This window comes from Mauremys reevesii, linkage group 3 (assembly GCF_016161935.1).
Source record: "Mauremys reevesii isolate NIE-2019 linkage group 3, ASM1616193v1, whole genome shotgun sequence".
Taxonomy (NCBI): Eukaryota; Metazoa; Chordata; order Testudines; family Geoemydidae; genus Mauremys; species Mauremys reevesii.
Window position 1 is genome coordinate 179,371,587 of NC_052625.1, and position 18,222 is coordinate 179,389,808.

Sequence of the window (18,222 nt, forward strand, 5' to 3'; positions counted from 1 at the left end):
ATCAAAAGTCAGAGCGCCGGCGGCTCCGGCCCCAGACCAGCCCCAGACATGCTGCATTCACAGGGCATGCTATTCTGGTGCATGCCCACCTAGCCACCAGTGACCAGTGACGACGGACAACGAGGGCGGAATAGTGGACCCAGTCCCTCTCCCTGTTCGGGAGCCTTCTGGAGAAGGAGGGGTTTGAGAGGACGGGACGCGGGCGACAACCCAATTCTGCGCTTTCATCCCAGCAGGAGATCTCCACATCCTCCCTCCCAGAGATCCCCTAAAAGCCCTCCCCCGCCCCCGCCGATCAATCAAGGAAGGACAGGGGAGGAGGCGCAAACAAGAACAAAAGGGATATATAAAATTTTATTATAAAAAAAATAAAAAAAAAAAAAAAATATAAAAAATATAAAAAATATAAAATACAAAAGGCACAACACAGCAGGATAGAGCAATAAGATCTCAGCAATAGTCTGGAAAGCTAGTTCAAAAAGCTCAGCAAAAGCTCAGAGCAAGAGTGCTTGGGAGAGGTGCTTTATTGGTGCTCCGCTGAAGCACCGCTTCCTGCCCCATCCATCCCAGGGGACCATCGCCCATCGCCATAGGGGGGCAGCGAGGGTCTCCACGGCTCAGCAGGCTGTGCAGGGGGTCTGCCTCTCGCTTCTATTGCCATCCGCTCTGTCTGTGGTGGATGTGCTGTGTGTGTAGCATGTTATGTGGTGAAATATGTGTTGTGTTAGTATGGTACATTTTGCATTACTTTGTTGCAGAATGACCTAAGCTTTTCAACTTGCATAAACATAGCTTTACTTGAATGACCCTCGCTTATAAGAATGACCTCTTTTACTTTTACGTGCAGCAGGCCTCAGAGGGCCTCCGCACCGGAGCAGAATCCCACGGCCAGCAGGCGTCTGCTTTGGGCGCTCATCTTTCATGCTTTTACACTAACCATGCAGCACAGCAGCAGAGCAGGAGTTCCAGCAGGAGAGCAGCTACTGTTGTAGCACTTACCGTGCTGTGCAGTATGGATGCAGCAGTCTCAGATTCAAGAGGCAGACCAGTGTTCTCGCTCAATAGCAGCGAGAATGAGTCTCTCTCACATCTCGAACCGTCTTAGAATCTGTGACTATGACTGTTCCCTGTTTCTCCTGATTTAACTTTGGTCTGACTAGACTGCTTTTGTTTGACTGTCGACTGTGAAAATGACTAGACTGTGTTTCACCACTCACATTAGACACACTGGCTCTTCCAGCACCTCACTTTTCGCATCACACAGCGCCAGACCCGACAAAGAAAGGCCAGATCCAGAGCACATAAGAGGGAGGTGGAGCTCAGACACAAGGACGCAGAGCAGGAGGCGAGAGAGCAGAGAGAGCGGCAGGATAGAGCAGAGCAGAGCAAGCAGAGCAGGAGCAGTCAGACGGGAGCAGGCGGGGGAGCAGGCGGAACGCCGAACAAAAGAAGGATGAGCAAGCGAAGGGCAAGCAAACAGAGCCGAAGGCCAGTAAGTGCAGCGCTCAGAGAAAGAGCACAAGCTGAGCCACCCTGATCCCAAGGAGAGAGAGCAGTGCAGTCGATCCCCCCTTTGTCCCTGCAACAAGTCTGTCCCCCAAGTCCTGTCCCCCTCTGGAGAAGGGAGAGGGGTCCGAAGAAAGAGTCTGCAACTGTCAACAACACAAGCTTACACAATAATGTCTGAGACAACTCAAGCTCTTTCCTTACAGCATCAAAACATCCCAACTCCTTACTCACCTGTGTGTCAGTATGGTTGCCCCCTGTGTTGTGGTGTTGTCAAGTGTTAGAGTGTTGTTGCAGGTTTCCAGACTTTCTGTGGTCAGTGCATAGCCCACTGTGCCATGCTACAGACTTGGCTGCAGGCTTGCACAGCATGTCAGTGCACAGTGCAGGTCAACTGCAGGGGTCAACAGTGCAGTGCCAGTTGCTGGCAGGCTGGTGTATCTGCATGTAGGCCCAGGGTGCTGGCCCGGTGTTGGACAGCCCGCTCCCTTCCTGCAGGTGCCCAGGCTTCCCTTCACGATCCTCCAGGGCACCTACTCACCCTCCAGACTCCTCCCCTCCAGATTTCACCCCTCCCCACACCTCAACCCCTCCCCCCCAACCCCCACACCTCACACCCTCCGCCACCCCCACCAAGGCCCACCCCCCCCTTCCACCCTCGCCACCCATCAAACCTTCATACTAACCAACCCAGACCCCACACCTTAACTAGCACAGAAACACACCATGTTTCAACGAAGAGAAATTATAAAAAATGCAAAGTGTTTTAAAATTACTAAGAAAAAGGAAAAAACAAAAGTTATAGAAAGCTGATGGAAAAAATCTAACTTGTCTTGGACAGTCCTTCTCTTTTAAACTGAAAATGAAGTTTCAGACTCTCTCTACTCTGATTTCGCAGCTTTTCGCCTCACTGATCTCAGAGGAAATATCGCTTCAAAGGATCTCTCCAGCCACGGGTGCAAAGGCATCTCACTATCGCCCTGCTGCGGTCTCTGCCCAAGCAGCCAGCAACAGGCATTGGCCTCAACCTCCTCACACAGATTGTGGAGCACTCTCAGCACATGCTCTTCTAGATGATCAGTCCGACAGCCGCCTAGACACCATTCTCTCGCCCCGCTCACCAGGCTATCACTGTAAGGTCCGGCTCCATCTTGAGTAGTCTGTCCCCAATGCCAGCAGATCAGCAGTTCCTTTTTGCTCAGCCGAAGAGTGCGGGGGGTTTCAGGAGTCCAAGCGTTATTTTGTGGTCCGGGCAGAGGGCCACTTAGCGGTAGGGCAAGTCCCCCCTGGGCTTTTGTGGTCACTAATCCTGCCATTGCCTGGTGGCCACCAAACAAACCTGAACACCTGAACCCCCCCTGTGCACCACAGCCAGCCCGCCGCCCAATGTTGGTAAAACATCCCCTAGCTGGACCCACGCTGTTGGTTTGGCCCCATGGAATGGTACTACAGGTAGCGCTGCATTCCATAGGAGGAGCTGGTTAATGTAATAGGAATGCTGGCCTGGTGAATCCCATGGATAGCCCAGGGACTACCATCAGAAGCCATCCCATGTCGTGTGATCTGGACATTTCCGAGTGAGTCCACCGTGACGACAGCAGTTGCTCCTCAGTTGCGTTGCTACTTGCTACTCAACCAATCTCTGGCAAGTCAACTGCCACAAAGTGCACTGGCTACTGACGACAGGCCAGCAAGTCACGCTGCGCTCATCAGGGCTGCAGGCAAGTGCAAGGCAGGGGCTGCAGCAGGGCCATCCAGTTGTCTCCTGGCTGGCTGGCAGAGGCTGTGTCATCCCAGAGGCACAGTGTCCCCACGCACCAGCTCCAAGGAGCGGCGCCTCTGACATCCCAGAAGTGTGTCAGCCACCTGCTGTCCACCAGACCTGCAGCACTGCCCCCCCAGAATGCGCTTGCTCCACCACCCGTCACCGCTCCACCACCATGAAGAGATCTGCCCGCCCACCGCTTCCTGTGCACCCACCCGCTCTGCGCTGGTTTCGCGTGGAGTGCAACTCTCGCCCGGTTTCTCAGCAGAGCTGAGCCTCGCTCAGGCCATAAGTGCAGCGATGATCGCGGCGCTCGATGCGCAGCGAGGAGCGCATGCGGGCGCCATGCTCGCCAAGGCAAAGCGCCAGCAGCTGCGCCTACCAGCGCGGGGGCGCCGAGAGGAGCCAGGCGACGGGCGGAGAAGGGATCGGACAGGGCAGGCCTCAAGGAAGAATGGAGGGCGGGATTGACGGGTTATATGATCGACACATTTTTCTTTCAATGCAATGGGAAGCACGATGTCCTGTAATTCCAAAACGCTTTCATTTGGTGTGGATGTGCATCCCCTAAGGTTGTATAGGCAACGTTGATTCTGGTATTTCTGATTCTGAGTGCTTGACTTTCCAATCTTAACTTTCTATAATGTAGGTTTTATATATATAATATAATTTAATATCTAAATTTGTACATGGAATTAGAGAAACACTGCACACAATCTAGTCTAATCTATTTGGGTGGCTATCAAGTGTACAGGTGCCAGATATAATTGCCTCTCCACCTTTCCACTCTAAGAATGATTCCAGCGGCTGAGTTGTTAGCCCAAGTTGGCTTAGTCCTGCTAAGGGACGCACTAAGACGCTGATAGAGATCTGCCATATACAGTTATGAATCAGGAGTCACTCAGTGGAGTTACACCAGTATAAAAGTGCTATGAGATCAGAATCCAGCCCCAATGCAGTCTGTGATTTACTAAAACAAATGGCATGTCTTGAGTTCTTTACTTTTTGGAATATTAATGATCTGTCCTTGATTTTTGATTTAATGGTAATACAGGGAAATCGTTCATATTATTGGGGAGGCCTCTTCAGCCATAGTGCAGTTCTACTGCAGGGAGACGCAGCTCGGAGTGGAGATACCGTGCGACTACTGTTCGAACAAAGTGCTGTCCTGCTGTGACAAAGGCATTGGGCTAGGTGTTGGGAAAGGGGGGGGGGAAGCTGGCACCTCAATTATAGGAGGAAATGACAAAGTAGAGGGGGGTGGAATAAAACCCCAAAGACATCAGACAAAATGTAGAACCCCTGCTTTGTACCTAGGATTTGAGTACCTGGTATGGTAGCTCATTTACCTACGGCTCCTCTTTCATTTTCAAATAAATCTTATCTTCCATAGCAATATGCTGCTGATCCCCCAAATCAATCCAAACCAAAACTGCATTCAGTGATAGTGTTCTTGTTATCCCTGCATAGAAGAGTTCACAAGAAGTTCTCCTTTGTATTTGAGACTTGCAGCTGATATTAAAACCTAAACTTAATTAAGAAGATACAAAAAGATTGATGTCCAACCGTTTATATAACAAAGGTAATGGGGACAAGCATTTTTAAATATCCAGAAACTCATCTGGTGCCTTTTATTATTATTACTCTTTGCCAGCATGCACGAACAGAAGGGAAACCATAGACGGTGCCCAAAGGAGCTTACAGTGTAAATCAGACCGAGATAACAAAATACAGATACACAAAGCACTGGATAAGGGACTTCTCTAACTTGTTTGGATTTTATTTGATATAAAATAGGACTCTTGGTATCACTGATAATGTTAGGAATCTAGCAGGATTTGCATTTAAGACTGTGGGCATTTGAAGTGAGTGCTGTTGGGACAAAAATAAATATGTGGTTGATAATGTTTGCCTCAAATATTGTGGGGCATATCAGTGGAAACTACATCCACTGTCTGGTGCCTGCTTGATCTAGGTGTCTTGCCAGAACACTGGTGGGATGCTGATGGGAATGCAGGCAGTGCCATATTTTGCCTGATATTGTGGTATGATGACTCTTTCTCATGTTGTGGTTTTTTTTTGTTTGTTTGGTTTTAAATCCTATTTTCTCTGCCTGAATTGAACTACATCTGATAAGAAAGAGGGTGACATTGCACCCCTGAATACTAGGAATGTCCTGTTTGCAAGGCTTTGCCTCTGTCTCTGTCAGTTAATGTTTATACTGCTTTCATAAACATGAGAAATCAGCCTCCAGTGCCCTTTAGTCCAGTAGCCTGTCTGGTAACTATGGCCAGTACCATATGCTTGAGAAAGGTCCAAGAAATCCTGCAATAGTTAGTTATGGGATAACCTGCCCCCAGGCAAAGTTCCTTCCTAACTCTCAAGAGTAAGAAATTGGCTTCTTGGTATCCTGACCTGGTCTGATTCTGGTTCTTGACTCATAGTTCTGATCACCAGTTTGTCTCCTGCTTCTGAACTCCTCCAGTTATCCTGTTCCAGCTGACTATTGACTCCTGTCTTGTGACTGTGGACTCTGGCTCTGACTACTAGATGTGGCTACCTACAACCTTGCCTTGACACTACATCAGTGTGAAGGATCCACCAAGCCCCCTGTCCTGCTTGGAAGGGAACTGTGCCACGGATGGTGCGAGGTCACCATGTACCTTTTCTGGCTGCAGTGGGCACTACTCTTCACTCTGGAGTGTTGTGAGGCCAAGCCCGCAAGGTGCTGCTCCTCATGGGTGAGTGCATTCCCCGCCCCCACCAGCATTCAAGGATGACAGAGTACTGAGACCAGGCCCCCTTTTGGCTCAGTTACAACATTGCTGTTGCTTAATAGTCCCAGAATGGCATTCTGGCTCCACTGCATCACTAACCTTCCTGCCCACCCACCAAGTCCAGTGTGGTGAACAGAAGCTGCAGCTGGCCTGCTGAATCAGTGAAGCTGATCATAGCCTGGCTAAGCACATGTGCCCCGCCTGCGAAGCCTGCCACTTGTTGCTATCCCTGTCTTCCCCATTCCCCGCAAGGCCAGCCATTGAGCTGTTTCTCACCTTCCCAGGTGCCCAATGCCTCTGGTGCATGCACCTCCCTGGGCTCCCCAACATGGTCAGTAGAGCAAGTCAGAAATTCTTCATCAAAATGATTCTGAGATGGAAAATCAGAACATTCAGAAAGTGTCATGTTTTGATTAAATTTAATTTAGAAAACAACTGAAATGAAGTATTTTGATAACGTCAGAGCATCTTGTTTCAAGATTTTCAGAACATTTTAATTGTTTTGTTTCAAAACAACCTTTTGAAACTAAATTATTGGATTTTTATATAGATTTTTATTTATATTAAATCATTAAGTTTGAAATTGGAACAAACTGTTTTGCTTTTTACTGAAACGTAACATTTTGATTAACCTGGATCAAGATTTCGGTTTGTTTGTTCGTTTGTTTTTCAGACTTCCATTTCGTGGGAACTGTCGAAATGTTTTGGTTTTGTCCTGTTTTGAAATCCTGGAATTTCTCACACATCAGAAAATCTGGTCCCCGCCTAGCTCTAATAAACAGTCTCTGTACTGCCTTCCTCTCCTGCTACTATTAGGCCCAGTTTTTCTCTCTGAAAATCTGGCCACGTTAGGAAAACTGGCAAGCTACACAGACAGCCTGGGCAGCACCAGGTGGCCTTAAAGTAGCTTCTGTGCCTGATTTAGGGCTTGGTCCTACAAACTGGCCCAAATCCAGCAAAGCACTTAAGTATTAGCTTAATTTTAAGCACACCACTAATCTCATTGGGCTAGAGGAAAAAGGCGTGTTTTTGCCTTGTGCTAGTTTATATGTAGTACAATCCCAGTAAAGATAAAGTTTTCACACATGCAAGTGGATTAAAATAAAGACTATGGGGGAGCCTAGCGTTTACACTAACCTGCGAACTCAAGTTAAAACTACAACTGCCTTGTCTTCACTGGGATTGTCCCTCATGTTAGGTATCTTGTGTTAGGTAACCCCAGGTGAGAATGCACCTTTCTTCCTAGTAAAGACTTAAATGAGACTCTTCATGTGCTTGAAGCTAAGCACATTCTTTGTTTCTCTGCTGGATTGGAGCCAGAGAGCTTGGCAGTTTGCAGGACTGAGGCCTTGCTGCTGTGACAAGGGGACTGCTCCCAACCCTTTGTTCCCACTGCAATGAAGTCAGATGATATTTAAACATTTTAATCATAATTCTAATTTAATGATTAGCTTGTAGTATTTGCTAAATGCCAACAATGTGCCGAGTTATTTTTAACATCTTACTTAAATACTCTTTTCTGCAATAAACCTCCTTTTAAAAATTACTACCGTTTTTGTCTTTAAAAATACTAATTAAAAATATTTTAAATAATTTCCTCACCTGTGATTTTCATTTCCTTAATTACCAACAAGAGCAAGACAAGAGCTCTCAATAGCTGCCATGTTTGGGCAAAATTTAATCTGACTTCTTAAAAATATTATATGTTGGTTTAGGTATAATAAAGCAGCCCATACTTTAGGCTCAAGTCCCACAATCCATTACAATAAATAACTGGCACCACGCAGAGCCCAGTTGTAGTCAATAATGATTCAGATGAGTATCCAGTTGCAGAATTGAGCTGTAGACCTGACTCTCCAAGAATCTCCATATGAACAGACCTTCACCTACACAGAGCTCCAGTGGGGCTTCATACATGCACAGGAGCCGACCTGCAAAGGCAACTTGCAGGATTGGGGCCCAAATCGTCAAGTGGAAAGCGTTCCAAATTCCCTGTCACTAGTCTTGTAAAATTCATTGACCTTTCAAAAAACAAAACAAAAACCCTGCAAGATTTCACAAGAGCGGCAAGTCCTCTTTTTTGGGTGTAGGCAGTCTTTCCTGAGCAGAAACCTGATATACAGGTTGAGTGTAATGTTTGTTTTTTTTTTTTTTTTTAAAGTAAACCCACAATAGGAGTCAAGTTTGCATCTTTTGCCACTACTGTTTTGGAAGTACTTTGGCCTGTTTGGAAATCTTGCATTGCTCAAAATGGTTTTTAAAAAATAAGAAAGTTTGCAAAGTCTACGTGGGGATGTATCATATTGATTTAGTAGCACTTACAGTCAAAATAGACAAGAGAGGAGAAAATGGTGGGAGCAGAAAGAGGTGCAGAGAGAGCAACTGTATTACTTGCCCAAGGTTGCTCACCAGATCAGTGACTGAGCTGGAAATAAAACCCAGGTCTGATAGATTCCAAGCCCAGAAGGAACCATTGCGATCATCTAGTCTGACCGCCTGCATAACACAGGCCATTGAACTTCCCCAACGTAATTCCTAAGCACTATCTTTTAGAAAAACAGCCAATCTTGATTTAATAGTTGTTACTGATGGAGGAGCCATGATGACCCTTGGTAAATTGTTCCAATGGGTAATTACTCTCATAATTACAAATATACACCTTATGTTCAATCTCAACTGGGAGTCTGCTGCCTCCTAGTTCAGCACCCTATGCACTAGATCACGCTACCTCCCTGATCTAGTCTGTTTCCCTAGCAACCTGGGCTAGCTGCATCTCGGGGAGCCTTGCAGAGGCTCATTCCATGGGAAGAGGGTGTATTTTGAATTATTCCTGTGGATAACACTCAAAATTGTACCTCTGTTAGGTAAAGAGAGAGTCTGTGACACATGGCCTTTGGGAAGGAGAAGTGATTCCTGAAGGACATCTCTTCTCTCCAAAAAATGAACCTTTGCCCAGTGACTCTGCATGAGATCATTGCATGGACCATATATCACAAGTAGAACTGGCTGAAATATTTTGCACTACAACTTTTTCTATGTGCAAATGTGGCTTTTGTCAAAATTCTGCAAGAGAAATTTTCAATTTTCGGATTGAAAGAATCAGAATGAAAAGTTTTGTTTCATAATGTCAAGTTGAAACCGTGTTGGTCATTTAGAAACTTTTTGGAACTTTTCATCCCATAAAATATTTCAATTTTCTATCGTGATTTGAAACAGAAAGAAATTTCAAAATGTCGGTTTCCCGCTGGATGAAAATTCTGTTTCCTGATCAGCGGTCATCACGAGATTTTTCAACCCTTCTCTACAAAATCTGTCTTGGTATGTTGAACATACATTGAAATTGTCAAGGCATCTGTATTTAAGAAGGGATCATGGCACAAATGAAAAGCAACTATTGCATGTTGATATTTAGCTTTCTCCCCATTCCATCCTGCAGGCCCAAGAGTTATTCTTAGGTATGAATTGATATGCATTACGTGTGTATTTTGAAAAATCTGCTACGTGATCTGGAAACAGCAAGGCAGAATTTCCAAGATGGCACATACTAGGGCCTGCACACTGCAATTAGATCCATGCGGGCAGACCCTTCATGTCAATCTGCACAGCGGTAAGGGTCTACCTGTACTGATCCAACTGCAAGAGGAGTGTGACATTCAGGGGAATCTTGTGAATTTGGGAAGATAGTATGAAGTTGTTCTTATGAAAAACTGCTGTTCTACAAAATGCTTCTGTCTATCCATTGTAACTGTCAAGACTTTAAGCACATCCCTCCCAGACTAGATACAATGGACTGTAGTTAACCTTTACTGTACTCTGACTAGTCAAGAGGTATGCTAAAGAGGTTGTATGCTTTTGAGGGGGGCTGGTTTAGCTGCAGGACTAACGAAGGTCAGAAAAAGCAAACGGGGCTCCAGGATTGAAGAGACAAAACAAGGGCTGTTGCAGAAAGACCATGAATGGCCTGGAGGACTTTCAGCCCAGCCCAAAGAATGCTTTGGAGTGGTGAGGAAACTGAGGTAGGGAAATGCATGCAGGGTTTATTATTTTTGTATATATCTGTGTATTTCTTGTAATATTAAAGAGCACTGGTGGCTTAGAATCCTGTGCAGTCTGTCGCATCTGTCATGCCCTTGAAGAGTTAATGTCAGGAGTAAGGCCTGCAGCTGCCTCTGCTCAGTACTCCTCACACCCTAATGAACCAGCTGGGCTGCTTGACAAACCACCCTCCCAGATTGGCTAAGGAAGCAAGCAGGCCGGTTCTTAAGCTCAGCAGCAGCCTTAGCTTGCTGGCTGCTCAACACATATGCCCCTGGACTGGACTCTTTGCCTCCCTGTGCTTGTCTCTCACCAAGCCATACTCTGCTCCTCCACGGCTCCAACCCAGCTCCTGTTTGTTCCCAGCCTTGCTCCTGCCTCAGAACCAGCTCTGCTCCTGCCTTCCCTGGCTCCTGGTAATCCGGTTCTGACCCTTTGCTCTGATTCCTGACTCCAACTCTGTCTTGATCCTTGGCTCTGCCACTCAGACTTTGTCTCTGATTCTGACCTTCGGCCCTACTTCCTGGTTCTGGTCCTGTCCCGACCTTTGGTATTTGGACTCTCAGCACTAGGCCTGACTCCCATTCTGACCACTAGGTCTGATTGCCTGTGACCCGATCTCCTGACAGCTAACTTCTGGCCCCAGAACACCCAAGTGGCTGGAGTTCTTGGAGAGAGTGTGTTTAAGTGGGGAGTTGAAGGGGTCAGTACTAGCCCAGGGACTGGGTAGTTGATCTGTGAGGTTTCAGCTCTCACGAGGGGGTGCTCCCCTAGTGTGTGCCTAGGGATCCCCAGTGAGGAGCAGTGCATGGACTCTGTTTAGATGCCAGAGGCTAAAAACTCACCGGATCCAGTGGTTAGATCCTCTCACAGCAGACTGGTGAGTGGCACTCAACTGGAGTTGCTACAATGAGATGTATGTAACTAAGGGCAGTGTATGCAGACTTTGGATAGCATGACAAATCCAGGTCATTTTAGTAGGAACTTTTATGGGCATAGCTAAAATGCTATCTAGTGTTTGCCAGAATTTGTCATTTTTTAAAAAAAGTGACATAAGTGAGTTGTAAAACTACTAAACCTAATCCCAGGCACAATAACATTTCAGAGGGAAATAGGGAATCCTGTTTTTACAGGATTTTCCTATATTCAAACCCAGAAAGCTTCATATCAAATCTTATCTGAAAACATTAACTAACTTTTGTGCCTACTGTATTTATTGAAGCACATGTGCTCTACAAAATCAGTTTGGAGATCCATGCAATAAGCAGGCAGAGGAATTAAAAGTGGAAAAAGTGCGTTTTTAATCTAGAATTTCCTTGCCTTTGTCAGCTTTATTCAGACTTAGTTTTTTGTATTTATGCACTTGATCACTCTGTTCTCTAAGAAAAATCATTTTGTGCAGCCAAGTTTCCTTTATGCTGCTTTAGTCCTTTCTTTCATTGATCTAAAAAAGGATACCAAATACATGTTTTTATATGTAAATACGCATTATGGCTTTTGCTGTTCATATGCTTAGTCACACACAGATACTGTGGTACCCCTGGGGCAACCTTAATAACATCATAGAAACTGAAGTGCACTTTTTTTCTCTCTGACCAGCTGTGCAGATTCACATCTGGCATTTTCAGGCTTGTTTCCAATCACCACAATACTGTGACGGCTCTTAGAATTCACTCTTCCTTGCCGTGGGAGAGAGGCACCACCCAGACAGTCTTCTGCTAACAGAAAAAAGAGTAATCATGCAGTGACAGGATATTACCACTGCTTGTTATAGTTTTGTAATAAACATCAATCTTGTGTTATCGGTACAGTCACAAGCATAGCAAGTAATGGGGGTGGCAGGAAAAGAAGAGCACACTAAACAGCATTTTATCTGTCACATGCACATTTTGCTTGCTCTCTATGTATTCAAAACTAGAGAGAGAGACTCTGGAGGGAAGTAGAAGAAGCCCCTTTCTGCTAGGTCATTTAAAGCTGGACTGGACAGCACACTAGAAAATACTGCAGGGAGCAGTCTTGCTTGGGCAGGAGGACTAAGATGACTTTGCAGACCTGTAATGCAGACAATTGGAAAAAAGAAATATGCATTTGTTTCAATGGTAAACAAGATATTAGTTCTTTCTGTTGAAGTGACATGAATTGTCCATACTGTAGCTGGCAGCAACTTGTGCAGCTGGCATTTCTCAGATGTGTTTGCGTTCTGCGCCCCGGCTGGCATTGCAGAGCATGAGACCACCGAGGTGCTGAAGTGCCACAAGCAAAGATTCAATCATCAGCATCTGATAGCAACAAATATCTGTCCTATTGGTAACGTATAGACATGCAGCCAGCTTTTGGAAGAAAACAGTCCTGTGTGGACGAACTGGCCTTAGATTTCCCAAAACATTGCCATCAAAGACAAATGCTTCTGACTTTATTACTGTAATTCATTTGAAATCCACTCAAGTGACTTTTGGCAAGAGATTTGCAAAAGCAAGATTAAAGCAGGATGAAAAAAAATACAAGGTTTCTTCAATTGCCATGTTCATTTTAAGATGATGATACATTGATTTATGTAGGTGCTACTTTCTCCAACTGCCCTACGTACCTCATATGAAATAACTTAGGCTCTGATCATACAAGCTATTCCATGCAGGTGGCTCCCTCCACATAGTTTTTGGGGTTGTCTGGGTGCCTTAAATGCTATGCTGCTGTGGCTCACAGCCTGGACACCACCATCCAGCAGACATGGATGCAGGTCACCTACTGGCTTCCACTGCCCAGTTTCTGTTTGCCCCAACATCCCCCAGTCTCAAATTTCCACAAAACTGTCTCCCTGAAGTGTCCAGCTTTCTCCTAATTAAATGTGCTGCTCCTTTAAAGAGACAGAGTTAGCTTGTTATCTTGACTGGAGTGAACAATCACTTCAGTTCAGTCACAGCATGGCTTGGTTTAGATAAAAAGTAAAACAAATTTATATGGTCAAAAAGATAGGACAGAAATGGTTACACACAAAGGTAAAATTATACTTCTAAAACTAACACGTAACTCCAGCAAGTTACACTCTTTATTCAAGGTAGTTTCCTCACCAATCTTTATTTTCCAACTGTGGCTGATTACTACTTAGTCAGGATTCCCATAGAGGCCAAGGCACTGGTTTTCCTTGTCTCCTTAGGTGAAAGATCACTTAGGGGTTCTCTGCCCCTCTCTTTGTAGTCCAGTAAATCTTTGAAAAATCTCTCTCTCAAAGTTCATTGACCCTGCTTCAAGAGTCAGGAAGACTTCTTAGGGTGCAGTCTCCATCCCCCGTTGAGATTAAGTGATCACTCTTCCCCCAGTTGCTCTCCTGATGGCTTTTTTAGTCTGGCATGCAAATGTGGCTTTCATAGCCTTTGGTCAACGGAACCACATTCCCTTGTCTGTAAGAAAAACTAGTTATCAGCTCTCCCTGACACGTCAGGTTTAAACATATTAGTCATAATTCCAGTATATCCATATGAACCTTTGTGGATTGACCATACATACATCACACAAGAATATTAATGATCACTGAGTTATTAGTCTTCCAATGACATATTACATGACACCTCTTAGAGACAGATATCACAACTGGGAGTTGGGGTACACAGAGCTGGTCAGGCCAATAGAAACTCTCTGCTAGATACCAGGGAGCCCCTGGCCTTCTGGCATAGGGATGCTCTCAGGATTGCAGACTCCCTGCCACTAGCCTCCTCCCTATGCAGAATAATTTGCAGGATTGGTGCTATAGTGCTCAATTGTGCTGTTTGACTAAAGACTACACCATCAGACCTTAGATTAGTCTTCTTTCTAAAGTTCAAAGGGTTGCTTCCATTCTCATTGACTACGGCAGGCGCAGGATCAGACTCAAAGAGCTTTTTTCTAATGCACCAACTAAGGGCCAAATCCTGCTTTCCTGGGTCTCAGAAGTACCTCCACTGAAGTCATTGGGACTGAAAACTCCAAGGCAATGAGCCATCTGCAAAGAGGCCCTTGCTGACCGACCCCCTTGGTCAGTACATGAATAACCAACTCTATTAGTTGCAAGAGCTGTGATGGGGCTTATTAAGCAAACGGGAAATGGTCTAAGCACTCTAATCCTAGCCATCAGTCTCTTCCTTTCTTTTCTGGTATTGTTAAAAGCAGTTGTTTAAGCATAACGCTTAAGACCATTAATCAAAACCAGAGTTTGTATGAACACACACTGCTAAATTACAGCCAAGCCTGGTGCTACTAAAAGCTCACCAGTGGCAGGCAAATGGCTCTAATGTGAAGTGAGTCATTTAAAAGGTACATATCCCTTTAATATCCTGAGTTAGTCATTCCTAAAGATAGGAGGGCAGGTAGTGCTATCCCATTCATTAACAGGAGTCTTAATACTGTTACTGAAGTACAGGTAATTATAGTAGATGTTTCTGGAATAGAAATAACGGTGCATTGCATCTCCCTCTCTCACACATACAAATATTTTAATTTGCATGAATCATTTGGTTTAAACACTGTATGAAGCTGCTTCGGTTGTCTGATGCTTAATCAAATTCAATATATAGTTTGAAGGAGACAGATGAGTTTAATTTAGGCTCGACTTTTCTCTTTCTTCCCACTATAGAAATAAAATGAAGAAGCAGAAGAGAAAATTCAAAATAAAGGAAGGATACAAAAGCAGTTAAAGCACTGTGGTTTGTGTATTGCACTGCACCATTATATGAGAGTATTAAGGATGCAGTTAATGCAGGTATGTCATTTAAAAAATGTTCAAGTAGGCTAAATACACCCAATGGGTCCAATTGTCCAAATGCAGATACTTTAATAGGACAATAAGATCTTGTAATAGGATGCTCAAACTGGCACTTAAGTGCATACAATGGGAATGCTCTTGCTTACCTATTGATCTTAGCATTCAGATGCAGGATTCAAGTGTCCAAGTAACATATGCACAGTGAAAACAAAGCTCCCATTCTCTTATGTCACAGAGAAGGCAGAGGATAGAGCTGAGGAAATAACTCATAACCAAGGATTTATTCCAAAAACGCAGCGCCCTTTTCTGTTGCAAATTGTCTGGGAGCAGTTAACAACTTTCTCCAGTTTGTCTTTTATTCAAACGTGGTTACGGCCGACGGAGGGTGGGGGGAAGCCGGTACAAATTACCAGGGCCTGGCGGTCCGGGGCACGGCTTCCCCGGCCCTGTGTAGCCGGTCTGCCCTTGCTGGGGGGGCCGAAAACATTTTTCACCGGGGCCTGAATGTGGTCACAATGACAAAATAATGTTCTGCGAAGAGTTCCTGCTCGGGGCAGTTTGTGACTCCCCAGAATGAGCTGAATGCAAGAACTGTGGTTCTCTTTGATTGCCTACGTAGGTCCCCCGGCTGTAGGCCAGAGCTCTGAGAAGGGGCTGGGGTGCGAGTACTTGGGCTGAGCGCTCGGCGCTGCTCGGGCCGGGCTCAGCCGTGTGCGCACTAACCCGCCGCACGCAGCAGCGCGCGCGACTTTCCAGGACTTCTCGGTACTTCCTGCCCTGCCGGGCACAGCGCGGTGGGGCGGGAGAGACCAACGGGCTCCTGCCGCAGGAGGCGCCGCCTGCTCCCCCCGCCGCTCCCCTGCAGCGAGGGGCGGGCCCGACGGCGCCGCCCCCCTGCCCGCCGTTGGTCCGCTCCCGGAGCCAATAGGCCGTCGCGCCTAGTGCGGGTTCGGGGGCAGAGCCCAGCGCGGAGTTTGCGCCGCGGCAGCGCGGGGCGCAGCATGGGGCAGTGTCAGTGACCGCGCGGAGAGCGCCGCTGCGGCCAGCCCGCCTGCGCCAGGCCAGCGTCCCTCCTCCCGCGGCTGCAAAGTTCAGTCTCCCCGCGGGTCCCAGGGCGGCTGCCGCTCCCGCCCCCTGCCAGGAGCCGGCGGCTCGTTTCCTCTTTCGCTCCTAGCTCGCTCGCTCGCCTCGCTCTGATCGCAGCCCGAAGCGGAGCCGCCGCCGAGCAGCAGCAGCAGCAGCCCCAGCAGCGAGCGCTTCGCTTCGCTTCGCGCGGGTTCGGCGAGGGAGCGTCCCACCCCGGCAGCCGGAGCGCGGCGAGACCAGCCCAGCCCAGCCCCAGGACCTGGTAAGGGCGGTGAGCGGTGGCTGTGCCCCCTTGGCTGGCTGCTGGGGGGACCCGCCTTCGGCTTGATGCTTGTTTTCTCTTCTCCCACTGTGAGCCCCCCCGTTACCCTTCTCCGGGGGGGGGGAGTTAATCGGCTCATCTCCTAGGCTTGGGAGTAGGGGAAATGTAACCAGGCTGCGGGCAGGGTTTTGCAACAGTTGAGCTCCCATGTCATACGGCCGGCGATTTTCCAACAAGTTTGGGTTTTAACCTTCCAACTCGATGCAGTCGGTGCCAGCTGTCAGTGGGGTGTGTGCCTGCATCTTTTGGCCGTGTTCTCCCACTGGGGAAGCCGCTACAAGGTGGGGTGGGGTCTTTCCTCGTTTCCTCCAGGGTTCCAGCCAGCTGAGTTACTCTCCTTCTCCTTTGGTCTGTGACCTTAGCAGTTCTGGGGATCTGTCTTTCCAGTAGCTTCCTAACAATGTTGGGGTGTTTTGTTAAGTCTAGTAGATCATGATACATTTTGTTGAACTCACCGAGAATCATTCTTTTTCGCCAAAACCCTTCCTTAACTACGAAAGTCGTCTTCTCTTCAGCGTGTTTGTACGGTGCAGATTTACTATTTAATTCCTCCCCCAGCCCCTTTGGATTTCAGAGTTAAACCACTACTCTGACTGTGGGTGTGTGAAATGAGAAGTGCTGCTTTTTTCTCTGCCTGACTACAGGTAGGCACCTAGGGGTGTGTGTGTATATATTTGTGTGTATGTGTTTGGGTATGTGGGCGTGCATGTGAATTGTCTAATTTAGCAGAAAAATATGATGATTAAAGTTATGCAGAGACCCCAGGGCTCACATTAATGGTGGTTAATCTTTTACCAGTCAGACTTACAAATGCATAAACATTACACTGTGTTTAAACAAACTATTTAAAAACGGAACTTCCTATTTGCCATACTCTTATGGTCCTTTACTGGTGTCTTCAAGAGAGGCTCAGAAAAACAAAAGCCAGGCTGGCTGGTGAGAGAGACCCTAGATCTGAAGAGAGTTACCTTTTTACACTTTAGTAGGTTCTTTGCTGAAAAGGGTTTTGTTGATTTACATTTGCATTAGAGTTGTCATTTGCTTAGTGATCTGTAGAAAGAGAGCGTGAGTATTTGAGGTTATTATGAAATGTTGAGATTTACAAGAAATTGTATGTAAAATGGCACTTATGTTTTTACCAATGAATTTCCATACAAATAACCCTTTCCTGAGTGAAAGTAATGCAGTGTCTGAAATGGAACCTTTTTGTCTTCAAATACTGTATATGCTCACTGTGGTGTTTAGTCACCACTAGCTTTTCTTTTTTTTTTTAAATTGGGTCTTTGTCACATCCAGGAATGTTTACAGATAAACTTTGTCATGAGATCATAGTACGTATAATGTATCTAGCTGCAAACAAAAACCTGTGACTATAATTCTTGTAATAGGAAGAAAGGGGGATGGAGACTGAGAATGCACTCTCTCCTCTTCTTCCTCTCAATATTTCGGGTATTTTCCAGTGGCTCTGAGCCATTCATTGTAATTCTGCCTCAAAACCCCCTATCGCCTAAAATGCAGCTCTAGCAAGACCATGGAGAGTTTCAGTAAACCGTTATCATGATAAAGCTGTCTTGCATACTCGTGCCAATACTGCTTCAGTGCTTCCTGCTGCCATTGGCAAGTAAAGCCATGGGAACAATTAATCTGCTGTGACTTTGAAGTGCCCTGCCCACTCTCCTTTGGGAACAGCTTTGACCATCTGAAGCTGAGTAGAACCACAAGCATATTGCTGTGACTTCTGAATGTTCTCTTTCTTACAATAGGCTCCTTGGAGCATGCAAACAACTGAATGTTAGAGATTTTCTGATTCAGGTGTTCTCAAACTTTGGGTCGGGATCCCAAAGTGGGTTGCAAGCCCTTTTTAAGGGGGTTCCCAGAGCTGCTGTTAGACTTGCTGTGGCCCGGGGCTGAAGGCAAAGCCCAAACCGCACCACTTGGGGCCAAAGCCTGAGCCCCACCCCTGAGGCCGAAGTCCAAGCCAGAGGGCTTCAGCCCT

The 18,222-nt window shown here is 46.4% G+C and overlaps 1 protein-coding gene and 1 long non-coding RNA gene across 8 annotated transcripts in view; both read left to right on the plus strand.

Moving 5' to 3' along the window:
- LOC120401016 overlaps positions 1–10,195 on the plus strand; it is a 187,208-nt gene extending 177,013 nt beyond the window's left edge. Inside the window, exons 5-7 of one of the 3 annotated variants that reach the window (XR_005596229.1) lie at positions 5,757–6,012; positions 9,265–9,366; positions 9,906–10,186. This is a non-coding gene — a long non-coding RNA (uncharacterized LOC120401016). Of the gene's footprint in view, positions 1–5,756; positions 6,013–8,912; positions 9,186–9,264 lie in introns of those variants that run through there. The other 2 variants (XR_005596228.1, XR_005596230.1) reach the window with 2 other exon arrangements.
- A 4,542-nt stretch (positions 10,196–14,737) lies between these two features.
- The window catches only part of HPCAL1 (hippocalcin like 1), a 111,509-nt gene continuing 108,024 nt past the window's right edge, over positions 14,738–18,222 (plus strand). Inside the window, exon 1 of one of the 5 annotated variants that reach the window (XM_039530480.1) lies at positions 14,738–14,815. The gene's annotated coding sequence lies outside the window, so the exon portion shown is untranslated. Of the gene's footprint in view, positions 14,816–15,756; positions 16,167–16,488; positions 16,508–16,849; positions 16,871–18,222 lie in introns of those variants that run through there. The other 4 variants (XM_039530484.1, XM_039530479.1, XM_039530483.1 and 1 more) reach the window with 4 other exon arrangements.